This window comes from Hippoglossus hippoglossus, chromosome 19, assembly GCF_009819705.1.
Source record: "Hippoglossus hippoglossus isolate fHipHip1 chromosome 19, fHipHip1.pri, whole genome shotgun sequence".
In the NCBI taxonomy this organism is placed as follows: domain Eukaryota; kingdom Metazoa; phylum Chordata; class Actinopteri; order Pleuronectiformes; family Pleuronectidae; genus Hippoglossus; species Hippoglossus hippoglossus.
The window spans coordinates 3,192,833-3,218,070 of NC_047169.1; the positions used below are offsets into that span (position 1 = coordinate 3,192,833).

The 25,238-nt window shown below is 46.0% G+C and overlaps 1 protein-coding gene across 4 annotated transcripts in view; it reads right to left on the reverse strand.

Moving 5' to 3' along the window:
- Positions 1-24,918, reverse strand: part of LOC117752968 (thyroid hormone receptor alpha-B) — a 125,442-nt gene extending 100,524 nt beyond the window's left edge. For 3 of the 4 annotated variants that reach the window (XM_034570724.1, XM_034570723.1, XM_034570721.1), the window contains exons 1-2: positions 24,327-24,918; positions 7,157-7,241 (exon numbers count right to left, since the gene is read on the reverse strand). The gene's annotated coding sequence lies outside the window, so the exon portion shown is untranslated. The remainder of the gene's footprint in view (positions 1-7,156; positions 7,242-24,326) is intronic. The other variant, XM_034570722.1, reaches the window with a different exon arrangement.
- Positions 24,919-25,238: the final 320 nt, after the last annotated feature.

Below are 25,238 nucleotides of genomic sequence, written 5' to 3' on the forward strand. Positions count from 1 at the left end.
GTTTTTTGTGACTAAAGATTTCTTTGTTGGGTGAATTTATTGAAATAGTTTTTCAATAATTCAATAAACACATTTGTTGGGAGGGAATAAAAAAAAAAAGAGCAGGAACATGATGTTCCGTATCTTCTCAGCAATCTTCACCAGCAGATCAGGACACGCTCGCATGACTCTTTTCTTTTGTCACGGTCGTTCGTAACAGTTTTGGAAAACACTGACGTCCTGTTGATGGAGCTGTCACATCATAAAAAGAACATATGGATTGTTTTGGAGATGCAGCGACAAAGGACCTGGATTCTTGTCTCTTTGTTTGAGAACTCGTTGAACTGCTTCATGATGTACGGGGCTCGATTAACAGACGGACACGAACACAGCAGATACAAGACAACAACGGCAGGAGGAACATTGTATATTCTCACTTTTCATTACTTGCTAAATTGTCTCGCAAGAAATAGATATGAAGAAATGTCCTTCAGGAGTTTTGAGAACCCAAGGACAGATCTACAAATGCTATATGATCAGTCACATATCTGGGTCTAAAATTAAAAGTTGGAGCCACTAGAAGGACGAACATTTCTGCATGAAACTTGACACAGATTGATGAAGTCCTTGATTGATTGTTGCAGGTTTACATTAACGCTTCATCCATCATCAGAACTGTTAATTAACGATGGGATTATAGATTTCTCGACTCGAACAGCACTTTACCTACTGTACTTACAAGTGATAGATTTAACCGTAGTTTCCATTATTTCATTACTGATGCAACAACACACACGAGGCAACATAAGTAGCTCTTTTGATACCATTACTCAAGACAGGATGGATTATCACAAACAGTAATATATGCACTTGAGCATTAAGTGGGGAACAGTTAAATGGATTAGGTTGACGGAGACGGCCGTTCCCACAGTTGTGTAATGTGTCTCTTTAACATGTGTATCTGAAGTCTTATCATGGTGTTTGATTAGAAATCGCTGCATTACACAATAACCTCACTGCCGTTAGGTGACAGGTAACATCTCTGTGTTTACAGCCACGGTCTATGTAAACCTTGTGCTACACAGCTTTGAGGATGAGAGTGCTGATCTTCATACAGACCCACAGAAGCAAATATACCTGTATGTAACTGGATTGAAATGTCAAAGCTTTAAATATTTGTGTTCCTGTCAGCGTGTTTGTCAATGTAGTGTCAGAACACAAGGGCTCACAGTGAAACTTGTGAACTCAGAACAAGGCGTCCAGTCTGGTCCGCTCGAAGAAGTCGTTCTTTGTCAGTCTGCAACTGGAGAGCGCTCGATACAATCATATCTGTTTCGCACCATGATATGCAGTTGGCCGTCTGACAGGAGCGGCGGCGGCGGCGGCCAGCGTTTCAGAAGCGCTGATGAAGAACTTCAGTGACATGCAACACGGATACGAACTTCAGTCTGAGCTGTGATCACAGGTTACCAGGCAGGAGCCAAAGGGCCCCGGAAGATTTTCAGGGGGAAAAGCAAACATTTCAAGCTGTCATCACGACACAGGCTCTAATCAATATGTCAAAATCTGACGCTTTCCCTTCCGTCACGGCCTGAAACCCACAGTAACATCTGAGCGATGAAAGGAAGTGCTCTCGCAGCGGGAGAAATACACTTTCAAAGAGGGAAGTCAGTCCTGTAGACAAGCAGTGAAGCTGTGCCGCCTGTCCTTTGAGCGGCTGAAGACTTAAAATGAATGTCAATCTTCAAAGGGAACATGGCTTCTTATTATTGCCGTCCGCCTTTGACGGTTTGCGTGAAGGTTCAACACGTGACTCTTTTAAACTCAGAGATATGTATGTTTCTATAACGAGAGACCGACAGATCGTCACGTCTGATATCATGACTTAGAAGAAATATTCAAAAGAAGACATTGAATTTTGGAGCAAATCAGGATAAACCTCCATCATCGCGGTTAAGAAAAGTCGTAACGTTTCCCTCGGTGATGAAGACACGCTCACACAAGAAAGGTTCACGTTAAAGTGCTGAAGTATTATATCTATTTAGATCATATAATAATCATATAAGCACTGAAATAATCCAGTAAATCTGTGCCAGTGAAAACAAGTCAATCCCTGCGTATATAAAGACATATCTGTGTGGTATTTTTTCCGTCGACAAGTCGTTGCAATGGAAATACAGAAATATTAAATTTCATAAAACCCTAAATATCAAACAGCACTTCACTAGTTCTTTAACATAAAGTTGATGTTTCATACAAAAATTCCATTACAGTTTTTGCGTTCTGCTCCAGAAACAAAATGATTACAGATGGAAGGATGGACAAACACACTGATCTATAGAACCCCCTGCGTTACATCCCAGGGAGATAAAAGAAAAAAGGATTAACCAACAAAATATCGACAGAATCATCTCGATGCACATTCCCTGGCTCCAGTTTGCTGCTATTTCACCAACCGACTGATCACAGGCCAAAAAAAACCAGGCAATGCAACAGCAAAAAAGTGAAGCAGACTGGTTCTAATACATCTCAATATCAGCTTTCCAAATGTTTTATAATGGGAAAAAAATACGTTCAGTACTTGTGCGAGGCCTCGAGGATACATGTGTTCTGATGAGAAGCACTGAATGTAAACACGTCTGTTTGTTTATGAGAAACTCCACAGGGTATATCTGCATGGGGGGGGGGGGGGGCTGCTGATGAACCCAGACGGAAGTAACTGAAGACCAACAAGCCCAACGGCATTAAAGAAGCACAGCCTCATTAAGTGGCGTTGGGAAACGTCCTATATCTAAACTACATCATTCCTATGAATTCTGTGCCATGACTCCAATAGAGCAGAGCCCATATTATCTGTGGCGTTAACTGTTGTTCACCCTTTATCCAGACTTCTGCAGTAGCCTAACATAACGTGTGGATTAGTCAAAGATCAATCTACATGTCCATCAATCTACTGCTGCTGCCGGGACCCGAGCCGGCAGCAGCAGGCCGACCAGGGGGTTCCAGTCATCCCTCTCCTCTCTGCTAAGCCTCCCAGCTCCTCCTGAGGAGTTCCCCAGACCAGATGGGACTTGTAATCCATCCAGCGGGTTCTGGGTCTGCCCAGGCGACTCCTCCCAGTGGGGGGGGGGGGATAGCCCGGGAAAAACCTCCAACAGAAGGTGCACAAGAGGGGGACACTTGATAAGATGCCAGAACCATCTCAACTGGCACCTTTTAAAGGGAGCAGGCGCTCAGTCTGCATTTCCATCCGTCAATTTATCTGCACCGCTTATAATTGGAGGGCCACTGAGGGGCTTCAGCCAATCCCAGCTGTCATTGGCCGAGAGGCATGACGAGGCGACCGTGCTACCCACTGTACCACCGAGCCGCCCACTGTACCACCGAGCCACCCACTGTACCACCGAGCCGCCCTCAATCTACAGATCAAGACATAGAAATGTGATTTTAAAAAGTCAACTACTAACACACTTTGGAGCAACCTTTGGAGCCGTCATAAAGATCTGGGGTTTACCTTTGTACTCTGCAGGGCTGAGAGCCAAAGAGGTGATCAAGCATAACCAGCAACAATGTTACTCAACATTACAACACAAACACTGGCTTCTCTGTGCCGACTGTGGTTTGCACTGTTGAGCCTCCAGTCTGACCCCGAACAGCCTTAATGCCGGCGCTGATACGATAACACAAGAATGAATGAAATGAAAGCGTATCAGGCGAAAGCTGCAAAAGAGGAACATTCTGTGCTTCGCTGCAAGGAGGCAAAAACCACTTCCTTTCAGTCAATGAGAGAACTGTCCAAGAAACCGCACGCTTTCATAAAATACCACCCACTCTATCTCTGCAGAGCTGCAACCTAACATTACAGCTGCACCTTGTTTACCCTGCACGACAATAACACACCGTGCGGCACACTCGCCTTTCATAACAACGAGATACGTTCACATCACGCCTCCGCGGCCCGGGCCAAGCCTCCTGGCTACAACGCAGGTGAAGCCGTGTATCGTAACACAACAACAAGCTCAGCTGCACAAATGCAAACTAATTCACCCTGGTTTTAGTCAGCGTTGTTATTCACTTATTGTTTCCTCTGTTCCAGGAAATCTTGTCTCGCAGCACGCTTGCTAATTGCCTTTCTGAATTAATCCCTGGCTTTCGCTGCAGAATAAAAACCAAATTGCCACGTCTATATCCTGTCTATTCAGTCAAGAGCCTCAGGGCAGGTTATCAAGTCAGTTTATTGTTCATCAAGAAAAATGCTTGTTCGGATGTCTCCAATAGAAAAGGAGACAACAGTGATGCAGCGGCAGCTTGTGCACACATCCCTCTGACTCTAATGGTCTCATTGTGTCTATTTTCTGCACAGAGCTAACGGCCATAAAGATTACTCCTTCCAGTTAGAGGCGGGCAGGGGTTGAATGGCCACACGAGGAATTCAATTCCCTCAAATTGAAACAGCGGTTTAGTACGAGAGCTGTCCAAAAGCGTGCGCTGGGATTACCCGGCCAGGTGGCGAGGCAAACTGAAAATAAAAGTAATTTGGCTGCTGGCTCTGAGCCTACGCACGGTTTGCCTATCCTGCCTTTTTTGTTGTTGTTGTGTCAGATCCCCGGTGCTCCCTGGCTGGAGATTCATGTCAGCGCCGCTCGGAGATTATCTGTGTATCAACGTGTGAGACAGTGAGTGTTTGTATCCGTCTGCGGCTCTGCGCATGTGGACGTTTGTGCATGTTTGTCCATTTGATTATGTGCGCGCGTGTTTGTATTCGCTGCCGTGAATGGTTGCCCAGGGTGGTGGTGGCGGGGGGGGGATGGGTTGTACTCGTCTGTGTTTGTCAGAGCGTGTGCCAGGGCGGGAAAGTGATTCCCCTGATGGGCATGACAGATGGGCAGGGAGCGGCTCGGCTTCTTCTTCTTCTTCTTCTTCTTCTTCTCTGCCACCTGAGAAGCACGAGGGCATCGGGAGCTCCCCTCTCATCCCTCTGACAGGAGACTCTTCATCTGGAGTCAAGCACTTGCTCAAATTGTTCAGCAACTAGAACTGGAGCCAGGTTCTATTTTGGATCAAGTACGAGGAAACTTTTAGACTGGTCTCTCTGCCAGATAGTGGTTTTACTCTGACAGTGACGACTGAGGAAGCATCACTCTTCAATATTACTTTGAAATTAGAGGTGAACTTCGTGTTTTCCAGTTTTTTTTCCATAATCTTTGCTTGTAGACTCACATTTAGTTGCTAAATAAAAAATTCTGAATATTGACTTGGCTACAAGCCGACAAAGTCATATTCCTCGGTCAGATACTGCAGATATTCTTCAACAGATATTTTCCCCTCCGCATTTAAAAGAATCTACATCAGCTACATACTTTAAATACCAGAGAAGAACTTGGAGAACTACGTCTTCCATGTTCACATGTAGGAGTTTGATCATTAGTGTTAGTGACCTAGAACTCTGTTTGCATGTGAACGAGAGGCCCAAACGCAGAGCAAAGAATTTGATTTGCCAAGTATCTGCATTAGTGTTGATAGGAGCTTCAGCATACAGAGCTAAATTTAGTATTTCTAGTGAAATAAAGCTCGCAATATGACAGGGTTGTGTTTCCGAAGGCTTTTAAAATGCTACTGAACGTCAACCCGAGCTGCTGCACATTTGTCGGTGCACACAGGAATCGGTGGAAAGGCAATATGAAAGGGGATCACCAGTGAACATGCAAACTGCTGCGAAGCGAAGGTGTGACCTGTCAGACGGGAACAGCTCGTGAGACCGAGCAGCGACGGCAACAGGGAAAAGTGCAAGTTCAACACAGAGGGAGATAACGGAGGAGTCGATATAAGAGAGAGAGACACACAAAAATAATCCTCCATGAAAACAAAGATGGCAGTTGTATCCCCTTCTTTTCCAACAGGCCAATCATCTGCTACAAAACAGCCGAAGCAGGAAGCAAATCAAAGTATTCCCGTTGTTGCCGATCAGGCTGATTTCAACATCCGACATAAACTGTGTTTACAGTTATTACGGAATCACACACACAGGTGAGTGTGCTGATTATTATTCTTGGCTTTCAGTCTCCGAACATGGCATTTGTTCAAGTGCTGTGCGGAGAGAGGAGGCGGCCGACTGAGGATGGAGAAGGAGTAAGATGTCGGTGCCGTGACATCTGTGCACCTGTGTGGTAGAAGTAAAGAGATTAAACCGTATTCTGGCTCTTCCCTCAGTCGTTTAGATGAGGGCTTGGTCTTGATAGCCAGAAATAACTGCCCAGGGTTTTTTTGCAGAGATGGCTGCCAAGTGCCAGAACTTGCCTTTAAGGACTTTGAGCCTATATGGCCTCCTCCTGGAGCCGAGCGCTGACTGGTGCAAATCGGGGGGTCTGTAAACTGTGAGATGCATCACTGGGCCGGCTGCCAGGAGACGTAAGGAAAACTGGGGCCGGGGGGGAACCTGTTGCCATACCAAGCTAATTCCAGTGTGTCCATTTACTGTTTGTCAGCATAAAGTGATTTCTTAGTCAAATAAAGTGCCGGGTTGTGGCCGTGTTTATCCCGGCTGCACAAAGGTGGAAGGACGGTGTGACTGTGCACACAACGTGAAAAGATAAAAATCATTTACAATATATATCCAAGGCTTAATTTGTTTCATTATCCCGATTTGAAAATTTGCGTGGGAACAGTATGTGATGGCTAATGGTCGCCGTGCAGCTCCGGTGGCAGAGAGAGAGAAGGCGCTCGCTCTGTGTCCGACCAAGAACCAAGTCAGAAAGCTCAGAGGAAGAAAAGAAAACGAAATCTGCAGCCTCTCGGTATTCGGATGCTGCGCTAATCCATTTTTTTGATCATTTTCCAATTTACAGTAGAGTCCTGACAGGGACGAAAGTGTGGGAAGAGGACGGAGTGTACAGTAGAGTGAGCTGTACATACAGTATGTGCTCATATTCACTATACATACTGCCCCACCCCGCCCCACCCCGCCCCACCCCGTCCCCAAAAAATAAAATCCGATATCTGCACCTGTGGAAATGAGACACGGTGTCCCAGCAAGGAAAAATAAAACCGACCCGCCTCCCTACCAGTCTTCTGACTTGGTAACACCACACACTCGCACATCCCATTGATGCTGCTTCACAGTTAATTAGGTGTCTGAGACACGTCCACACACACACAAGGCTGTGAAAACACGTCTTACCTTGGTGGTCAGGTGTCTTCACTTCAGTGCGTCTGTAGTACTTTTGATCCCGGCTTTCATCCCAGCGTACAGGTCACGGGGAACTCTGCAATCAGAACAGACAGTCTGTGATTCCTCCATATCTCTGCCAGCAAGAGAACAACATGCAGCAGCAGCAGCAAAAAAAAAAAAAGACACGGGAGTTAGCCAAATCCCACAGATAGCCGCAGCTCCAGCACAAGGAAATCCACATAGCCACTGATGCATGTACTGCCAAGTCAGGGATGACATGGGAGGAGTCTGGGGAGTTCAACAGAGGAAAATCCCCCGAAGGAGGTGCAAGGTTTTCTTGTCTATGCAAACCGCTGTTAGATTTTCATGTGACCAGCTTACCACTAAAAGGCTTAGCAGTCTAATCCTTCAGCCAAATGAAGTGTCTAACTTAAGGCTTAGACTGGCCAAAGGATTCACAGGGAGTTTATAGTATGAACCTTGTTTCAAAAGACCAGTCGTCCCCAGTATCTGTGGAGGAATGTGCTGCAGGTCCTCCCTCCATCACCTCCTCAGCTGCCTCACTCTCCATGCTACTGGCCCTGCTGTTTACTACAATCATAAAAATAAAAGGCTTGAGGCCACATTAACCAGATGGCGTGGCCAAGACAAATATCATAATCACTTACACTCAAAGCAGCACGATCCTGGCAGCAGGAGTGAATAATTAGCAGTCGCACCTCAGACAGATGATGATGAGTCTGCGTAATGTCTCACTGCTGAGCGTGCACGATCCACTCCTGATCAAACCCATGTTCTGGTTTTATAAATTATTCCTTCTGTTCTATATTTGGGTTAAATAAAGCCCAAGAAAGTGCATCTGTAGTTTTGTTGGTGCCGTAAATTTGACCTTTGACCGTTTGGATATTCATCGTTCAATCCAACTGGACATTTGTAAGTTAAATTGTCACAGTTACTGCAATAATTCTCGAGTTACGGTCAAAGATGTGTGTTCTGTGACCGTAGAGCGGCCTTAACCTTTGACCGTCTAATTATAAATCTGACGTTTGTGACAGATCTAACAAATGTTGTTTTAGGACAAACTGAAAACCCCAAAAACACAAAGCCTCCGGCCACGGCAGAGACACACACACACACACACACACACACACACACACACACACACACAGTCATTACGGTGTAATTGTCTCAGTCTCTGGCACGCTCGATCACTCATTTTTCCAGGTTGTATAATTATGTGATGACATTCAGCCAAGAAGCAGCGCGACGTTCTCACATTTCCACCCGACGGGACCGGTGGCAAACACGAGGCCACTCCTATCGCGCATTGGGAAAATAATGAAACAGTTTCTCGGATGCGCACGGACGCGACGGCGTTATCAAAAAGAAGCATGAAACAGAATTGGTGGCCTTTCGCTATCAGATTTTAGTCTCACAACTGCCAGCGTCTCCCAAATCAAAGCCTCTAAGATAGGAGCTGCGCAGGTCAATGCATTGTCTGTATTTTACACTAAACTTCTCGGCATTTAGCAAAATTCTGACGTCTTAAATACCAGCAGAGGTTTTTAAGAAAGTCCCTTTAAAGCTGCTCACTGCAGTTCAGCTCAAGCTTATGTTGTGTTTTCTGTTATTCTCTCCCACTGAGATTCCCAGTTCTTTTAGAGACAGCTGCTTCTAACTAAAGCATAATTATATGACAGTACACAAACATCTATTCTATAATTTAATTGAACATGTTTCATTATTTTAACCCTCTTCTACATTGCACAGATACAGGCAGCAGATCTGCATGAAAAACAAACACGGAGGAGAGTGAATGTGATTCTGAATAGGAGGGAGACTCTGATGAGCTTAGACAAAACAAGGTGCTCCTACCTACAAGTGATGTGCTTTGTAAATGATGCTGCAGCCCGGTTCCCAAAAAAAGAGGCTCAGAACACCACTAACCTCTTTCCCCACCTACGCAACACTGATGTCAAACAGTGTGGGGAGAGTTCACGGATGAAAAAGCCACTAAAGTGCAGCTGAGTGCTCAAAACGACCTGGTTCCAATTGACACGGACGAGAAAAGGTCAAAGTAAATGTACGTGTTGTTATTCATCATCCTTCTTTAGGGCAAACGATGCAGGTAAATGTGAAATCAAGAAAATATTGCAGACGACAATAAGAACTTTACTAACAGACGTCAAAGAATTAAGACGAATAGTTTATAATTTACTCCAATAGCATCATCTGTAAGGTTTCTTAAAGGACGGCTTTATTTGGGAGAATTATTACCGAGAGACCGAGGTGCAGCTGAGCCGCTGATCCCTTCACCGACTCCAGTCTGAGGTGAATCTTTCTGTTGCCCCACCCGCCTGTTCTCGGTGTGGCCATGCATCTGATTCTCTGGCTAATCCATATGCTAAGCCAGCTCTCAGCCACTCAATGAGGGATAAATATGCATCAGTACAGGCTGAACAGATAAGAGGGGCCAGGGAGGCAGGGTTAAACCTGACAGCACTCAAACCCATTTACCCGCTCCGTTACAGTACGTGTGCACCACGCTGAATGAATGAGCTTCACGTTAGTATTCGCAAACAGGAAAATAAAGTTTTAGAGGCGTCTTCTCTATTCAGCTGGGTCAAATGTCACATTCTTTTTCCTTATAAGTTTAAAGATTAATATTTTACACCCGAGTGAAAGTTGAGGTTTTTAAACTCTCCTTTATGAGCTGAGACAAGGCAATAAAATCTGAATAACCTTAAATAAACCGGGCCGATACCTTTAATAGACAGAATAACAGACAGAAGAAGGAGAGGAAAGTCTGAGACATAACTTTCCTCCTCTCCTCTTCACCCTAACAACCATGCTGGAGAGACATAACACAACATAACGTGCCTACACATGGGTTGTGGTCTTGTGATATACTTTAGGGCACAACAACACGCCGCCTCACCAATAAGTCCACCAGTGATTTCAAGGTTCAGCAGATGGCCGCTGCAGATTAAGGTATGGGCCCAACTAGTGGCTTTTACAGGCATTAGAGTATATAAGTTGTTCCTTCACCCCATGACCGCATCCTGCATATCAAAGGGGGAAAACAACATTTCATCCCGGGCTCGTAATGGATTATTGAGTTCGCCTGACCGTGCACACAACGATTCTTTCTGCAAGTTGGGTTTGACAAAGTCGTGGAGCGGTTGTGTCTGAGGAGACCTTGACTTCCTCACGTCAGCGCATGCTCCCTCTTTGAATGAAGCTTCTGTTTTACCCGCTGAGGACGTTTCTTTAAAGGAATCATGTAACATTCAGGGAACTCGACCTATTTGTTTGGTTCGGAGTAAGATACCGATCAGACGTCTGCCCATTTCCTTCCACGGCAAGAAAAACATGTTGTGAGCAACGTGCTGGAGGACAAATTTCCTCATTTAAGTCGGCAAACAATCCGCCATACGTCAATCTTGTTCTTTTTGTCAATGTTTTTTCAAAATAAACATTTTTTTCACCCCCCCCCAAAAAATATCGAGACAACGATCTCCCTGTCTGTGCGGAGCCGGAGTTGGGAAGCAATTAGCCTAGCTTAGCGTAATGACAGGTTCAAGTGAGTTCATAGGGAAAAATAAAACACCTCAAATAAATATCTGTTTCCTACATCAAGGGGATTATGGGTTTTGTCGAGTTTTTGCTTGCAGGATAACGGAAGAACTTAAAGAACGGATTTCCACCTTTAGGCACAGACTCGGGAAAAAAGGAGTTGGTGTCTGTTACATTGCCAGATTGGCCATTTTCGCCATTTTCACCAATGTTTTGGACACTGATGTTTATGCGTGTGTGCAATTTGGTGCAACTGTTCACAGTGTCACAGAAATGAATGCATTGTTCACCTTTCCATAGCACTGTATACCTTATTGTCATTAAATCTTTAACACTAAGATTGTCCTTTATTCAGGCCAATACGGTATTTATATAAGCCAGCTTGTCTGCTCGGCGTTCATCCTCTTTACGGTGACAGATTATTGGAAAAAGCATCTTTCTAACGTCGTCACCGCTCATTTCAACAAACCAAGAAGAAGAGACTTCACCTTCCGTGTTTTTCAAGCCAAAGCTGAATTGCTCACCCATTCTGTCCCTGCAACTTCGACAGAATACATCGAATAAATCGTCCTGCAGATACAATTTTGTTTGTATGTTCACATAAAAACATGTAAAATGGTCACACATCTTTTTAGACGTATCTGATGCTTGGGACAGATTTGATTTTGAACATCATCAGGCTTTTTCATTTAAAACACAGACAGGAACATTTATTTATGGGTTTTCTGATTCTGTTTTAAACTGTCTCAATTCTGCTTTTTGTACGTTTTACCATAACTTTTGAGAACTAAACAAGAAATCTGAGCACATCCCACGAGGCTGTGGGAACTTAAAACAGGAAGTTTTTACTATTTTTAGATATTTTGCTGCCAAACCGATGTACAATAATAATCATTTGCAAAAGTCTCCACGAACTGGATTGTTTCCCTTTTCCTCCCGCTCTCTAAAAGGAATGGTCTTCCCATGGGGGGGGTTTAATGGTGATTAACTTGTGAGGGGTCCCCGGCTGCAGTTTTCTCAGAGCTACTACCAGGACTCCCAGTCAGAAGTGAGTATGAGGGCTGCCGGTGCCAGAGAAAGACCTCGAACAGGAAGTGTTGCAGGCTCGCTCACACTTTGCCAAACCGCCCACTGAATCACATCCATCTGTTTGCATATTATGCAAATCACCCCCGGAGTTGCTGAAGTATAAATCAGAGTGCATGTGTGTTCATCTCCGTGTGTGAGAGTGAGAGAGAGAGAGAGAGAGAGAGAGAGAGAGCTCCTCTTTCCAAATCAGCTTACGATCTACCCCGACACATTCACATCAGTCATGTCAGACGTGCCGCTGAGAGGACGCCACTTTTCAGACGTTCAGCCGCCGCTCGAGTCCAGACTGACGCTCAGAGAACAGACTTGATTCCCCATATTGTGACTTTGCAGCAGATGAGTGCGGCATGTATCCCATCAACGCTCATTCCAGCTCTAATCCAATTCATTGTTCCTCCCCGGCTCAGTGTATAGAATAAGTTATTTCCACACAGGATTAATCCAGTGTGCTTTACTTTTATAACAATCTGCTGGTTTGCATAGTTTAAAAGCTTAGCTGTTACATGGACTCAGACACACACACACACACACACACAGACACACACACACACACTCGGTGCTGCAACCGAGCCAATGTGGAGATTGATCAGCTGGGCTGTGTCCAAATTGAAGCCCGTCCTCTGCCGCCATGCCAAGCACAATAACTCTCTCCTCTCTTTGACCAGGGAAAGTGGGGAGTTAAAAAAATAAATAAACATGCATGAGAGGAAGAGAACGCAAGAAAAAAATAAAAGCAGCGATAGAAAACGACGTACAATTGGATAATGTCTTGACACCCATCGCAGGAAAAGGAATGCCTGGCTCTCAGATGTCTGACCCAATTTCCTTCCTTCCTCTAATCTACGGTAAAAAAGCTCCATGACTCAGAGTCCCTGGCGCTGCTGCAGTGAGTTGTGTGTTTGTGTGCGAGGCCAGTGCCAGTCCCCAAAACCCTACACACTCAAAACACACGTATGCCAACCTCATCCTCGGCGTGGCATCGCAGCAACTGGAACGTGAAAACAGACCAGGCTCGAACTGGCTGCAGCTTCATACTCTCTTTGTCGGCTCTCATGGAAACGTGTGTGTTTGTGTGTGTGTGTGTGTGTGGGTGTGTGTGTGTGTGTGTGTCCTATGTGAGGCAGGCACATGTACCGTATGTGTTCATTAATATGCATAATGAGAAGCCTGTGTTCCGATGGAAACAATTCAATAATCAATTATACACTCGCTGGAAATACACTGGTGCTCGTCTCCCGACAACGAAATCAGTTAACTCACCCGAGGCAGAAACATTGACTTATTGCATTTCTGAAGGATCAAATCGAGTCGTATTAAGGCACCGTGATGGATATACAAATGTGTAATTACGCACATTAATCTGGAGATATTTCCCCCGATAGCACTTGTGCATATTGGTATTTTCATTTCATTTAATAATCTGGGTGTCTGTTGGTCTAATTAAGCCTATGTTGTGCACAGTGTGGTTCTTGCATATGTAACATGCGCATGTATTAACTCCATATTCATTGCTACCGGTTAAGTCGCTGCAAGTTAAATCAATTTTGCAAATTCTTGGCGGTATTTATGTGCTTTTGCATGATTGGACTCACACAAAAGTGGCGGCCATCTTGGTCTGGTTCTTCTCTTTATCTATTACTGCAAAACTACTTTTTGGAAGGTGCTGAAATAAAGCAAATAATAATATAAGGTTTGTTTTCAGGAGAGTCTTCATGATCATAGAAGGATAAACAATACTATAGGTTATAAGTTAGTTTTTTTTTTGGAGGAGCTGGCCCTTTAACAGCGCGCCGAAATGAAAATTAAAAAGGAAAACCCAGGAAACGAAAAGGTGGGAATATCAATCTAAAACATATGGTATGCTTCAGGAAATGATTAGCAGGAATGCTGAAAATACATCATTTGGGCTAATCCATGCGAAACCTTTAAATGAATGTACAGTAGCTGCTGCAGTCTGGTTGAACAGCAGCACAGAGACTTGCTTAAGTGACAATGTGTGGAAAAACAAGGGGGAGGACTCCTGCAGGCAGAGAGAGGCCGGAGGAGTCCAGGGGTCACCTTCGGTCAACTAATCCCCATGTGTCAGATAAGGGTCTGCACACACACTTGTGCTTAGCACTTTAAACACACACACACACACACACAAACACACACACACACACACACAGGAATAACAAGGGAAAGCAATGGACTGTAAACAATGTACTTTCACATGGAACCCACGCAAGTAGGCACACACAGAGAATACATTAACTCATAGTCCAGCACATGATCCCTGTACCATCTCTCTCTTTATACTAATTCCTCCCTCTAATGTCATCTGTTTATAGCTCTGTCTCTCTCCCTCCCTCTCTCTTTCACACACACACACACACACACACACACACACACAGACACACAGACACACACACACGGTCAGCAGGGTCAGTGCTGCCTGCGTTGGCAGAGACGTGGACTCCAGATGTGAAAGTGGAGGGAGCTCGCTCAGGGGAGCAGCTGGTGCCCGTCCAACCTGGACAAGGGTCAGGGACACGACAGAGAGAACACAAGCAGCATTCGGAGCCTCGTCTCAGGGCCCCGGCCAGCGTGTCGCCCCCGTCAGTCACGCTGGGCCTCCGCCCGGAACGCTCCAGAGGCCAATTGGACTGTTTGGCTGTTCATTTTCACACTTTAGTAGAATACAGTCATATTCCTGGTCGTCTGACAGAAACATGCAACACTTTTGACAGTTTTTGTCTCGTAAAGATCGACAACAAGAACAGTGGCTTTCTGATGATTATAATCAATTTAAAAATAACTACAAAGCATTCTGCTGTCGTGATTCACAAACCTAACGAGCAATTGTTATGATACAGGAAGTATCAGAGGCTCGGTGGTAAATTCCTGCTCCACTCTTCTTGCATTAAACAAAGTCAAACAGTTTTTGTTGGGCATTAAACAGTTTGGACAGCGCTGCACAAACAGGGAGTTGGCTGCGTGAGTAATGAACTGTAAATGCCTTTGTGTATCTCCCCGTGTACAGTAACGCACAACAAACGACTATCTAACGCAACATGTGTTCTTCACAGGACTGTGATCTGCAGCACGTCCGAGTGATAACATATCCACAAAAAATAACTGCCTGCATGTGTCATGTCACCGTGAATGTGCTGTTGGATGCGCCTCTGATGGTGTGAATGCATGTTTGTACATGCAGGTATACGTGTTGTATGATGCATGCGTGTCGTATAGCTCAAGTGTTCACAGCTTGCATGCGACCTCCCTGGATTTCAGTGTCCAGTGTGGCCGGAGCTTCTGCAGGCCAGTAATCACAGAGTGACTTGTCTCACACTTTGCCGATTGAGTTTCCTGCTATCTGGGCCAGCTATGTAAAGAGAAACATGAGCCAGTGCTCTGCACCAAACACACGGAGGCGTGGCAGGCGCACAACGGCCGCACACGTGCACGTACAGTATCAGTCAATGTGCGCCACAGGTTTTGCCACATGCCAACACATGCACGTTTTTGCCTTCAGTGCGCCACTCAAGCTACTGAGAGCCAGTTTAGTTGACTGATGCAGTCGAGGGAGCTCGGATGAGGAACGTGCACGAGTGCCAGATCAGCAAGTCTTTCAATCCCTGTACACACACACAGCCTCGCTGCACTTGGCATCGAGTTGGCAGTGCGGACCGCCCAGTGTGTCGCGCTCCATCCCCCCCCGCTTGGCTCGCAGCTCTAACAGGTAGAGATGAAACGCTCGCCCTGGCTCCGCAGCACCTGCCCTCGCTCTACGGCCCTAAACCATCGCTGGAGATCTTCCAAATAAGGTGAAAACCAGGCTCAGATAAACCTTCAGAGCAAATCCCTGGATTAATGAGGCGTTCACTGATATCTGGGTTGTGTGCAGGACGGGGCGATCGGACAGAGTTACAGTAATGACTGTTTACATGTCCCACTTCGCTCCCCAAACGAGTACTTCAAGTTTGAAAAGGTTTAATCACAGAGTTCACGAGCAACACAATGCCCCTGGGCCGCAGCTCGCGGGAAAATGAGGATTTAATGATGCTCCTTTTGTTTGAAAGGGCAGACTGCCAGAACACGAGCAGCTCCTCCTTCCTCCGTTTGATTATTTGCTAGTGTCACACCTTGAGCCCAACAAATTTCCTTTTTAACAACCAAGCACTCACCTTTCGCATGAATCAGCCCGAACTCATTAAAGTATCACTGCGATGCCAGAATGATAATGATTTAAACACGTGTGATGCCAAGTATGACAAGAATAATCATAGACGTTTGAATTACACACATTTCTTTCTGTAATAAGCAGTAAAACATAATGTGATACAAGAAAACAGCAGCATTTCTGAGAAATTAACACCCAAGACACTTTTTTTAAAACATCTTTTCTTCCACATAGTCAAAGTCAGAAAACACCCACTAAGATTTCAGACGTTCCAAGCTGACGTGTGCAAACTGCTTGTTTTATTCGACAACTGATCCAAACCTCAAAGATATTCGCTCCAGTGTCCAACGCGATAAAGACGGACCATCAACATCTCACATCTGAGACACAAATGTTGAGCGTGTGCGGCTGCGAGTTCAGACGGCTGCGCTCTGTTTTCAATAAAAAGGTTTAGATTTATTAAATCAAATTCAAATCAATTTAAATCAAAATCGTGCAATCATTTTGCAGTGAAACTATTTTTTCAGCCTTGTTCAATCACAGCATAGTCTTGAAAAAGCCCAAATTTATGTTTATCACAATCACCATTGCTCATTAATCATCGTTTTTTGAGATGAACCTTTAATCATCGTCATTTCAAGATAAATGCAAGAAAACTGGAACTGCAGAAAATAAGATATTAACCACGACGACAAATAAAGGACGATTCCTCACGAGCAGATTTGGCCTCGCTGTCCCCCCCCCCACAAACCCACCCACCTGCAGCTGGGATACAATGGCGGACAATTCCCGCTGCTGTCATTATTCAATTCGCACGGCGACTGCCAACCTGATGTTCACGTTCACACACACACACACACACACACTCTGCAGTGTGAGTCCTTCAACAGCTAAACTGACCTGACTCCACAAGTGTCTGACTGCACTTTCCTCTAAGATGCAGTGCACTTAGAAATAATCAGAGGGAGGGGGAAAATGGTCGTCGGGGGTGCGGATGGCGAAGGTTCCAGAAGCGTTTTGGATGTGGTGTCAGAAAAAGAAAAAGTTTCCCCAAACAGAAAAGTGCTTGGTGGGCAGGAACGGAGGGGCCCAGCGGAGAGCGGGTCACTGTCAGTCACACTTGAAGGAAGCCAAACTAAACTCTGAGGTGATCTTTAACCTCACAGACAGTCATAACATAAACCAAAGTCTAATTCAGCCAGAGGAATATCTCACACACACACACACACTCACTCACACACACACACTTGTTGCCCTGAGTTAGACAAGGTTGGGACTTGACTGCTGTGGAGCGCAGACATGTGACCGGACTCCGGGGCGTTCTTCACCCGGGTGAGCAGCTCGCTTTAGATTAACAGGAGCTGTGCAACAACAGCAAGAACGAGGCAACCTGCCAAAAGCCGACATGTCAAAACCACAACACGACTTTGAAGATTAATCCCTGCGCTTTAATGATCTTTGTGCAAATGTGTAAAAATAAACATCAGCAGGACAAGGTGGATCCAACAAGGACGTGTGTGTGTCTGCGGCAGGTAAACGGTTAGAAACAGTTAGATAAAAGTTTTTAAAAGCTCGCTGAACAAAAGGAGATAAATGCATGTGAGGTCCGGTCCAGATCTTTGGGCTTTTCAGTTTAGTCCGAACCCTCATAACAAGCGTCAGGGAGCAAAAGTTTAGTCCAACTAAAAGAGGAGGTCTGGGTCCAAAACACTTGATTTAGATAATTCTGACTTTCAGGTGTGAGAACTACGTAGTTAGAATATTAAGTTCAATGTACTGAGCTTAACAGCGTGACTTTTATATCAACAATCATTAAATAACATGTGGTTTTTGAACATGAGCCTCATTCACTCCTGACACTTGTAATTCCCTAATGAAAAGCCGCACGTTTCTATCCTGAAGGCCACTCCTACAACGAGAGGTCGTTTTGTTTTGATCTTGTTAATGATCCACGGATAAACTACTGTAGGTGTCTGGCATGAGCAGCGGCCGTAACCTCAATCCCAATAAAAAAAAATAACACTCTGATCGAGAGGCGGAGTTTAGCAGGCGCTTGCCAAACCGTCAGGCGTTGGAACGGATCCATCCAAGTTTCCTCAAGCGTGACAGATTACAAAACAGTGAGTAATAAAACTCCAGTCTTTCTTTTACTTAGCCAGACATTTGTCCAGCTTCTAATTCAGGCTTGTTTCCAGACTAATTCAAGCAGGAGAGGGAGAAAACACTGGTTCACAAAAAAGATTAATCCTGTCAAAGTTTTATTTACAGCAACAGCAAGAGAAAGGCATTATGGGATATTAAAACAGGTCAAACTCTTCTGTATTCAAGGCTTTCCCCCCCCCCCTACAGTAATGAAATGCTGACCTATATACAGAGCTGAGTGGATAAAGCAGGACTTGGGCTTCGGCCAAAATTCTATCGGTGAGGTTTTTATTCTTATTATTTACATCTATTACGGTGGCCCGCAGAGGTCAAAACTCTTCACGAAGCACAGGCGAAAATTTACGAAAAAGCAAACAAATAAAGAGACGAATGTGCTGCAAATAATCAAAGCACAACCAAATCCAACCGGCACAGGGTTTCTGCAGGTTTCAACATTAAATACGTTTAAGACCTTAAAATACGAAGAAGATAAGGTGAAGAAGCCGAGTAGAGAAAAACCCTCGAAACGCAACGTTACCCCTCAAACTACAGACAGTAGGTTCTCATAGTCTTGAATAACTGAGATCAGTTCAGTTCAGTTTCAGTTCAGTTCAGTGATCAGTTCCATGTTGGTTTCGTTTGTGGTTTTATTACAGAAAGAACAAGAACACACACACAGAGACTTTACAAACTTTGCACGCTAACAAAAGAAAAGTATTTTTAAAGTGTGAAGGAAGAAGTGATAAATGAACGTTGGCATAATTAAGACCAACTTAACTTGTTTAAGATCTTTTAAGTAACTTTTTAAAAGACCCTGCAGAAATCCTGTCACACACACACACATCAGAAATGTTTCCAGGGGACACTAACAGGTGACGGACCTAAAGGTGTAACTTACATTTTTAGCTCATTTTTCAAAACCCGACTTCAGAACTAAAATAAAGTTGCAAATTGAACAACGAGCACGTCCCAGAACAGCTTCATCACTTTTTAGAGGATGAGGCCAGAGACTCTGGGAAACTATGACTTTTTCATAACTTCAAAACTTCATGAAGCAGCTAATTTATAAACGAGTCAGTAACAACATACAATCCAACATTGTCAAAATAAGACTTGCCAGAGTAAATGTCCTATTATTTTTGAAAACCCTTGTTTTCTAAACACCCACTTACAAACGCACACAATTCCCCTCTGATTATAAACTTGATTGTCTGGGAAACAAAAACTGGAGTTTAATCTCAGATCCACATGAAGCGAGTCCCTCTGCGACGCCTCGGTGTTTACGACAGGAGAGAAAGAAAGTCACTTTATTGTTTTTGGAAGAGCTTGTTTAACATGTCTGCAAAATGTGACTCAGTTCTGATACTGCGGCATAAACCGAGGCGGCTCTCACAGAAAAGCATCCGAGAGCCGCTCGGTGCCAGCAAATGTCGGACGGGCTCCTCCTCGTAAAGTGCCCCGCTTCGCCCCGGCAAAAATAAACCTCCCCGGGTGACGGTGCCAAGTCTTCCTGTTGGTGAGAAGCCAGTTGTGAGTGGCTCCAGTTGTGCAGAGCCAAGCTGACTGGTGTTAATAAGAGAGAAAAGCAGCTGTGTAAAACATCTCCGCGTCTCTCTCTGGCCCATAAAGGCCATTTTACAAGTTATTATTTTCCCTGGTGATTTGGAGACAGATGAAGCACAAGCCGGCCGAGCGGAGAGTAACAGCAGTTCACAGAAATAAAACAAAGAGGTGTGTCTGAACCCCCCCCCCCCCATGTGCATAACACCCCACACATAGAAGAGATTAGGAAAGAGAGGAGGGGCGAACAAACACAACAGTGAGGAGAACGAAAAGCCACAAACTTGGAACGGCTGCCTGACATCTGATGTCATGTGTCTGTGAGTGTGTGTTGGTGTTGGTGTTGAGTGGGGGGGGGATGGGTTGTTACAGTATCTTGGAGACAGCAGGACCCCCAGTGGTCCGTGGAGAGAGCGGTGGAGAGCGCACTGATAATCTCTTGTCGTCGTGTTCGCCATGACAGCATGCTTATCAGCAGCGGGGCTTCACGAGTGTCTGAGCACAATCCTGCAGCCACAGCGCCACGCTGAAGCGTTGCTCTCAGCTAATGAGGTCTGAGTCGCCGGCGAGGACGCAGGCGCTCTGCGTGCCAGATACTACGGCAGGAAACTCAGAGGAATTTCCTTCATGGCGGAGAAGGCAGAGGAGCCACGTTACTTTTTGTTGTTACTGATACACATCAGCTGACTTGGCCCACATTTCTTTAGCTCTATAGATTTCATGTGAGCCCTGTTTGAATTAGCGCCTAAAATATGAGTCTGTTAATTGACAGAAATTATTTAACAACATGTTTGACAGATTCATCACAAAACTGTGAAGCAACCAGAGGTCACAGCTTTTTAAATGCTTCTTTTTCCTGTTTTATATCACTACAGGCCGAGTATCTTTGGGTTTTTGGAACATTTTCCAACATCAAATACGTTTACAGATACAAACACTATTGTAAAAGTTGAAAACCTAAATAAAAATGCTGATTTGAACTCTTGGGAGCTTTTACCCTTGTAACCCAGATTCATTCGAAGTGTAAAAATGTACTTGTCACTTCTCTCTTGTTGACAAACTATGCAGCGGTGACACGACTCCTTTGTTTATCTTTGTTTGGCCTCTCTGTGCCGAACCTCAGCCGACACATACGCGTATATACATCTACGATAAGCTTACATAGGCTGTGGCTGACGTGGCTGTTGAAGTGTCTGTGACAGATTAAGCCGGACATGTTGGTCATGTCCTGTTAATAGGTTTAGAAACTGCAAGACTGTGTCGGTGCGAGTACGGGCCGCGGCAACGAGGGCCAGTGGCAGCAACAGGCCGCACATGTCATCTGTTCCACGCTACAAGGGAATCTGGCCGGAACAAGAGGGAGGTTGTGAGATGAACATGGCTCCCAGTCAGCTCATCCACAGATCATGCAAATCAGCAGGTGATTTCATGCGTGCTTGGACACTCGCACACTGATGTATGGGCGAACACAGACAAAGACGCCTGATGTTTCGTTAGTCATCTGAGCGATCTCGTCACGCATGAAGGGGGCGATGTGTTTGCTCGAATCTCAAACATTCGTATGAAAGGGCTCTTTGATAAAAAGACGGCTTTGTTGACATAATGCATCTAAATACAGTATGTTGGCTAAAACAATCCATTAGCCTAGTTCTAGTGCACGAACCCGTGATGACATTTTGTGGTCGGCTGCATTCGCCCTGGTTGAAAAGATCCTACGAACCAACCTACAAGTCTATAGCATATGGGTGCTATAATCTAATTAGTCATAGACGAAAGCACAGACAACGTGGTGCAGCGCCTTGGGGCCCGGCTTCTAAAGGATGAGCAACAGTCAACCGAGGTCAAACAGAAAGTAAAGGCGAGGGGGGGATTAACACGCATGTCCGGCTATTGTTGTCATCTACGAAGGAAAACACAAAGTCCGATGTTAACGCTAACCTCCGCTGATCTGCAACAAACACTAGCACGTCACCTTCGCTGACCTCACGTTGAGACGGCCTCCAAAGTCACGCAAGAACATTGCGGCTGCGATGTCGTGAGATGTTCAGTCTGAAGCTGTTTCCTCAGGTCATTAACAGCCGTGTCAGAGACGTCCCTTACACTGCGATGCATCAACTACGCATTTCAACGCTGACAAATATAAAAGGAAGTGTGTTTTCCATCGTCTAATTCCAAACAAAACAACGCAGATCTGGGGCCCCCCCCCCCCGCTCACCGCACTCGGTTCAGGAATAGCTCCCGACATATTGGCCTACCCAGCATGCCCTCTGCCTCTCTAGACAGCTCTGACTCCGTTACACAGCAGATACAGACCAGGACATCAGCTGCACAGCCCAGGTTATATAAGTAGAAACACCATGTTTCTAAGCATTCAGCCATGCTGCCCCACCACAGGGAACGGGAGGTGGTGGGAGCGAGGGGGTGAGGGAGCAGGGGGGGCCACGCAAGGAGGCCAGGAAGAAAGACAGACAGAAACAGGGTCACAAAAAGAGAGGCCCGCTGGGAGGAGAGACTGAAGAAGGTCACCTCTGGCCCCCTGAAGGAGCCCCAACCCAGGGAGAGGAAGAGGAGAGAGGAGAAGAAGAGGAGAACCAGGTCACATGGGGCTTCACTCATCCAACTTCTCTGGGTTCTCATGCACAACACTCCTACATCACCCCGGCTGAAGCAAAGCTCATATTTCCTATTTGCTTTTATTCTATAAACGAGCCATTTATTTATGATTAAAGAAAAACAAAGCAGTGATGTGTGTGTGTGTGTGTGTGTGTGTGTGAGGGAACTTCCTGGTTGGACGGTTGTTTGTGATGGACGACTCATCACAGTGGGGCTTGGTGGGTTTTATCCTCAGAGGAAAAGCTTTAGACATGAATGGTGGATGTGTCCTGGGCTAATAATCAACCCGGGGAGAGAACGCTGCAATTTAAACTGATGGATAATGATTAATGAACGGTGGGCATCTGGGGCGATGACATAAATGTGCTTTGCTTTTTAGCCGAGACTGTGCCGAGTGTTTCAGCAGCACGTGGATTTGCATAACAATGACAGAAACATGTACTAACACCAGAACCTCAGAGGTGAAATGTATATCCCCACCACATTTTAACCCCCAGTTAAAATAAACACAGAACTCAAAGTGCAAGTCTCTGGAATCAATTTCTATTAGAAGCCACAGAGAGGGTAGAAGAAGATATTATTCATTACTGTAAATAACGTGGCGACACTCTGCCCTTTGCAGTGTTTCCAACGACACCCAGAGGATAATTATTTAGACGTGTAAAAGTCCAAACTGTTTAAAAAGTTTCACTTGATGGGAAAAGCTTCAGTGTGCCAGAGGAAATTCCTCTGTTACCAGCGTGATGGATTCCACTGTAAGAGCACACGGCTTTTAGACTGTCACTCTGCATCAGCAGCGGCCGAAGATACTAACTGTGAAAATGAACGTGACTTTTTTTTAAGAAAGACCCTGAAAAGGCTCCGAGCAGAGTGGCCCCCAATGAGTGATTTCATTATTACAGCGGCGTAATGTGGCGATGAAGGATTTCACACACACACACACAGACCAGCTGCAAGTGCACGGAGCAAACTGCCACCGTTATTATATTCATGATCTGCTCGGGGCTCAATTATGCACTGAGATTATTTCCCCCAGGGATCTTCTCTGGGTGTGAGTGAATGATAAAGTGTCAGCGCTGCCTCTCAGCAGTCACTCAGGTCTGTGGGACATGACGGCCTTTATTATTTAACCGTTTCCTGGCAACATTGCTGTTTCCTTTATTAATCTCAACACACTCAATGCTGAGGCACCTCCCTGAGCTTGGAGCGCTCCTGGTAACACAACACCCGTCCTGCAGCCGGTTCTGATATTGGCAGTTTCTGATCACACACTGTCTGGGCTGCATGGTCAACGATATAATACAAACAGGTCTGTGCACATCACAGAGACCGTTATTCACAGAAATCCTCTATATTTGCAGAGATGCATGATTTATGTTGGACGTGAATGAGCCGGATGAGCATGTGCACTCACTGCATTTTGTTTACGAGGCTGTTTATGAGGACTTTCCCTTTCACTGGAGCTTTACCCTCAACTGCAGTGTTGCTTCGATATATAGTTTTGTTGTTTGCATGACAAAAGTGACAACATAGTGATTGCACAATGGATATTTGTGCATATTTAAAAGTCACTTGTTCAGTATTTGCAGGACAAAAGGGGAGAAGAGTGAATTAAGGTCAAATAAGTGAGTCAAACACTAAGAGCTCATCAGCCTCAGTGTGTGTGTGTGTGTGTGTGTGTGCGTGCGTGCGTGCGTGCACGAGGGCATGCATGAGTGCAGCAGGCAAGTAGTGGGCCCGTGTGCAGCTCGCAGGACCACCAGCACAACACAGCAAATAAAAAGGAAAAGCCTCCATTACTGCTGCACGCTGACATCCGGATGTGTTGGCGGGCGCACGGCAGCGAGCACAGCGGCACAACCGGAGCAGGGGACCGGCCACAGGGGCGCGATGAGCACCCGGGAGGGGAGGGTGGGGGGAGAGCTCCAGTACAGTTGCACCGCGGCTGATCTGTCAAACCAGCCCGGGCTACTGGGGCTAGCCTCCGCCAGACAACTGCACGCACACCACGCCGAGCAGCCGGAGACGCGCACTTACCGTCGGGGTTCCCCACACGCACGCGGCTGGACGCCAGTCGGGGTGTCGGGCAGAGGGGACGCGCGGGGGGGAAGTCAGCGGGGGGGCTGCGCCGGGTCCTGCCCGAGTGGAGAGGGCAGCGGCGGTTCGCTGGATGCGGGCTCCACGTCTCCGTGCTCCGAGCCCCGGTCCTCCGCCGAGCTGCTGCTGCGCCTCGTAGCCACAAAACCCAGCTCCGTCCTCGGCTCGGCTGCGGCGTCCTGCGTCCCACGAAGCGGCTGGCGAGCGGTTTGTTTTTTCCCCGTTTCGCTGCCGTCCACAGGCGTTTGTATGGGCTGCGCCGACGAGGGGGGGGTGTGGGGGGGGGAAGGAGCAGGAGAGAAATACTACACGCTCGCTCCTCCCTCCGCTGATGTACAGTAACACGGAATCAAACCATCTACTGCTCTCTACAGGAGCTCCACTGTACAGCACTGTACACAGACATGTGTGAGGAGGAGCACCACGCTGTCCCTATCTTCATCACCTCCTCCTCCTCCTTCCTCATACTCCTCCTCTGCTGTCCTTATTTATCTTCTTCACCGCTGAGCCGAGCAACAGCCTCCTCATCCTCATTCCTCCACCTCCTTCTTTCTCATACTCCTCCTCTGCTGTCCTTATTTATCTTCTTCATCACTGAGCCGAGCAACACCCTCCTCATCTTCCTCATTACCCTGTACCTCCTTCCTCCTCCTCCTCTGCTGTCCTTATTTATCTTCATCAACATTGAGCCGAGCAACACCCTCCTCATCATCCTCCTCCTTCCTCCACCTCGTCCTCTTCATCCTCCTCCTCCTCAACCTCCTCATCCTTCTCATCCTCATCTTCTTCCACCTCATCCTCTGCTGTCCTTATTTATCTTCATCATCACTGAGCCAAGCAACACCCTCCTCT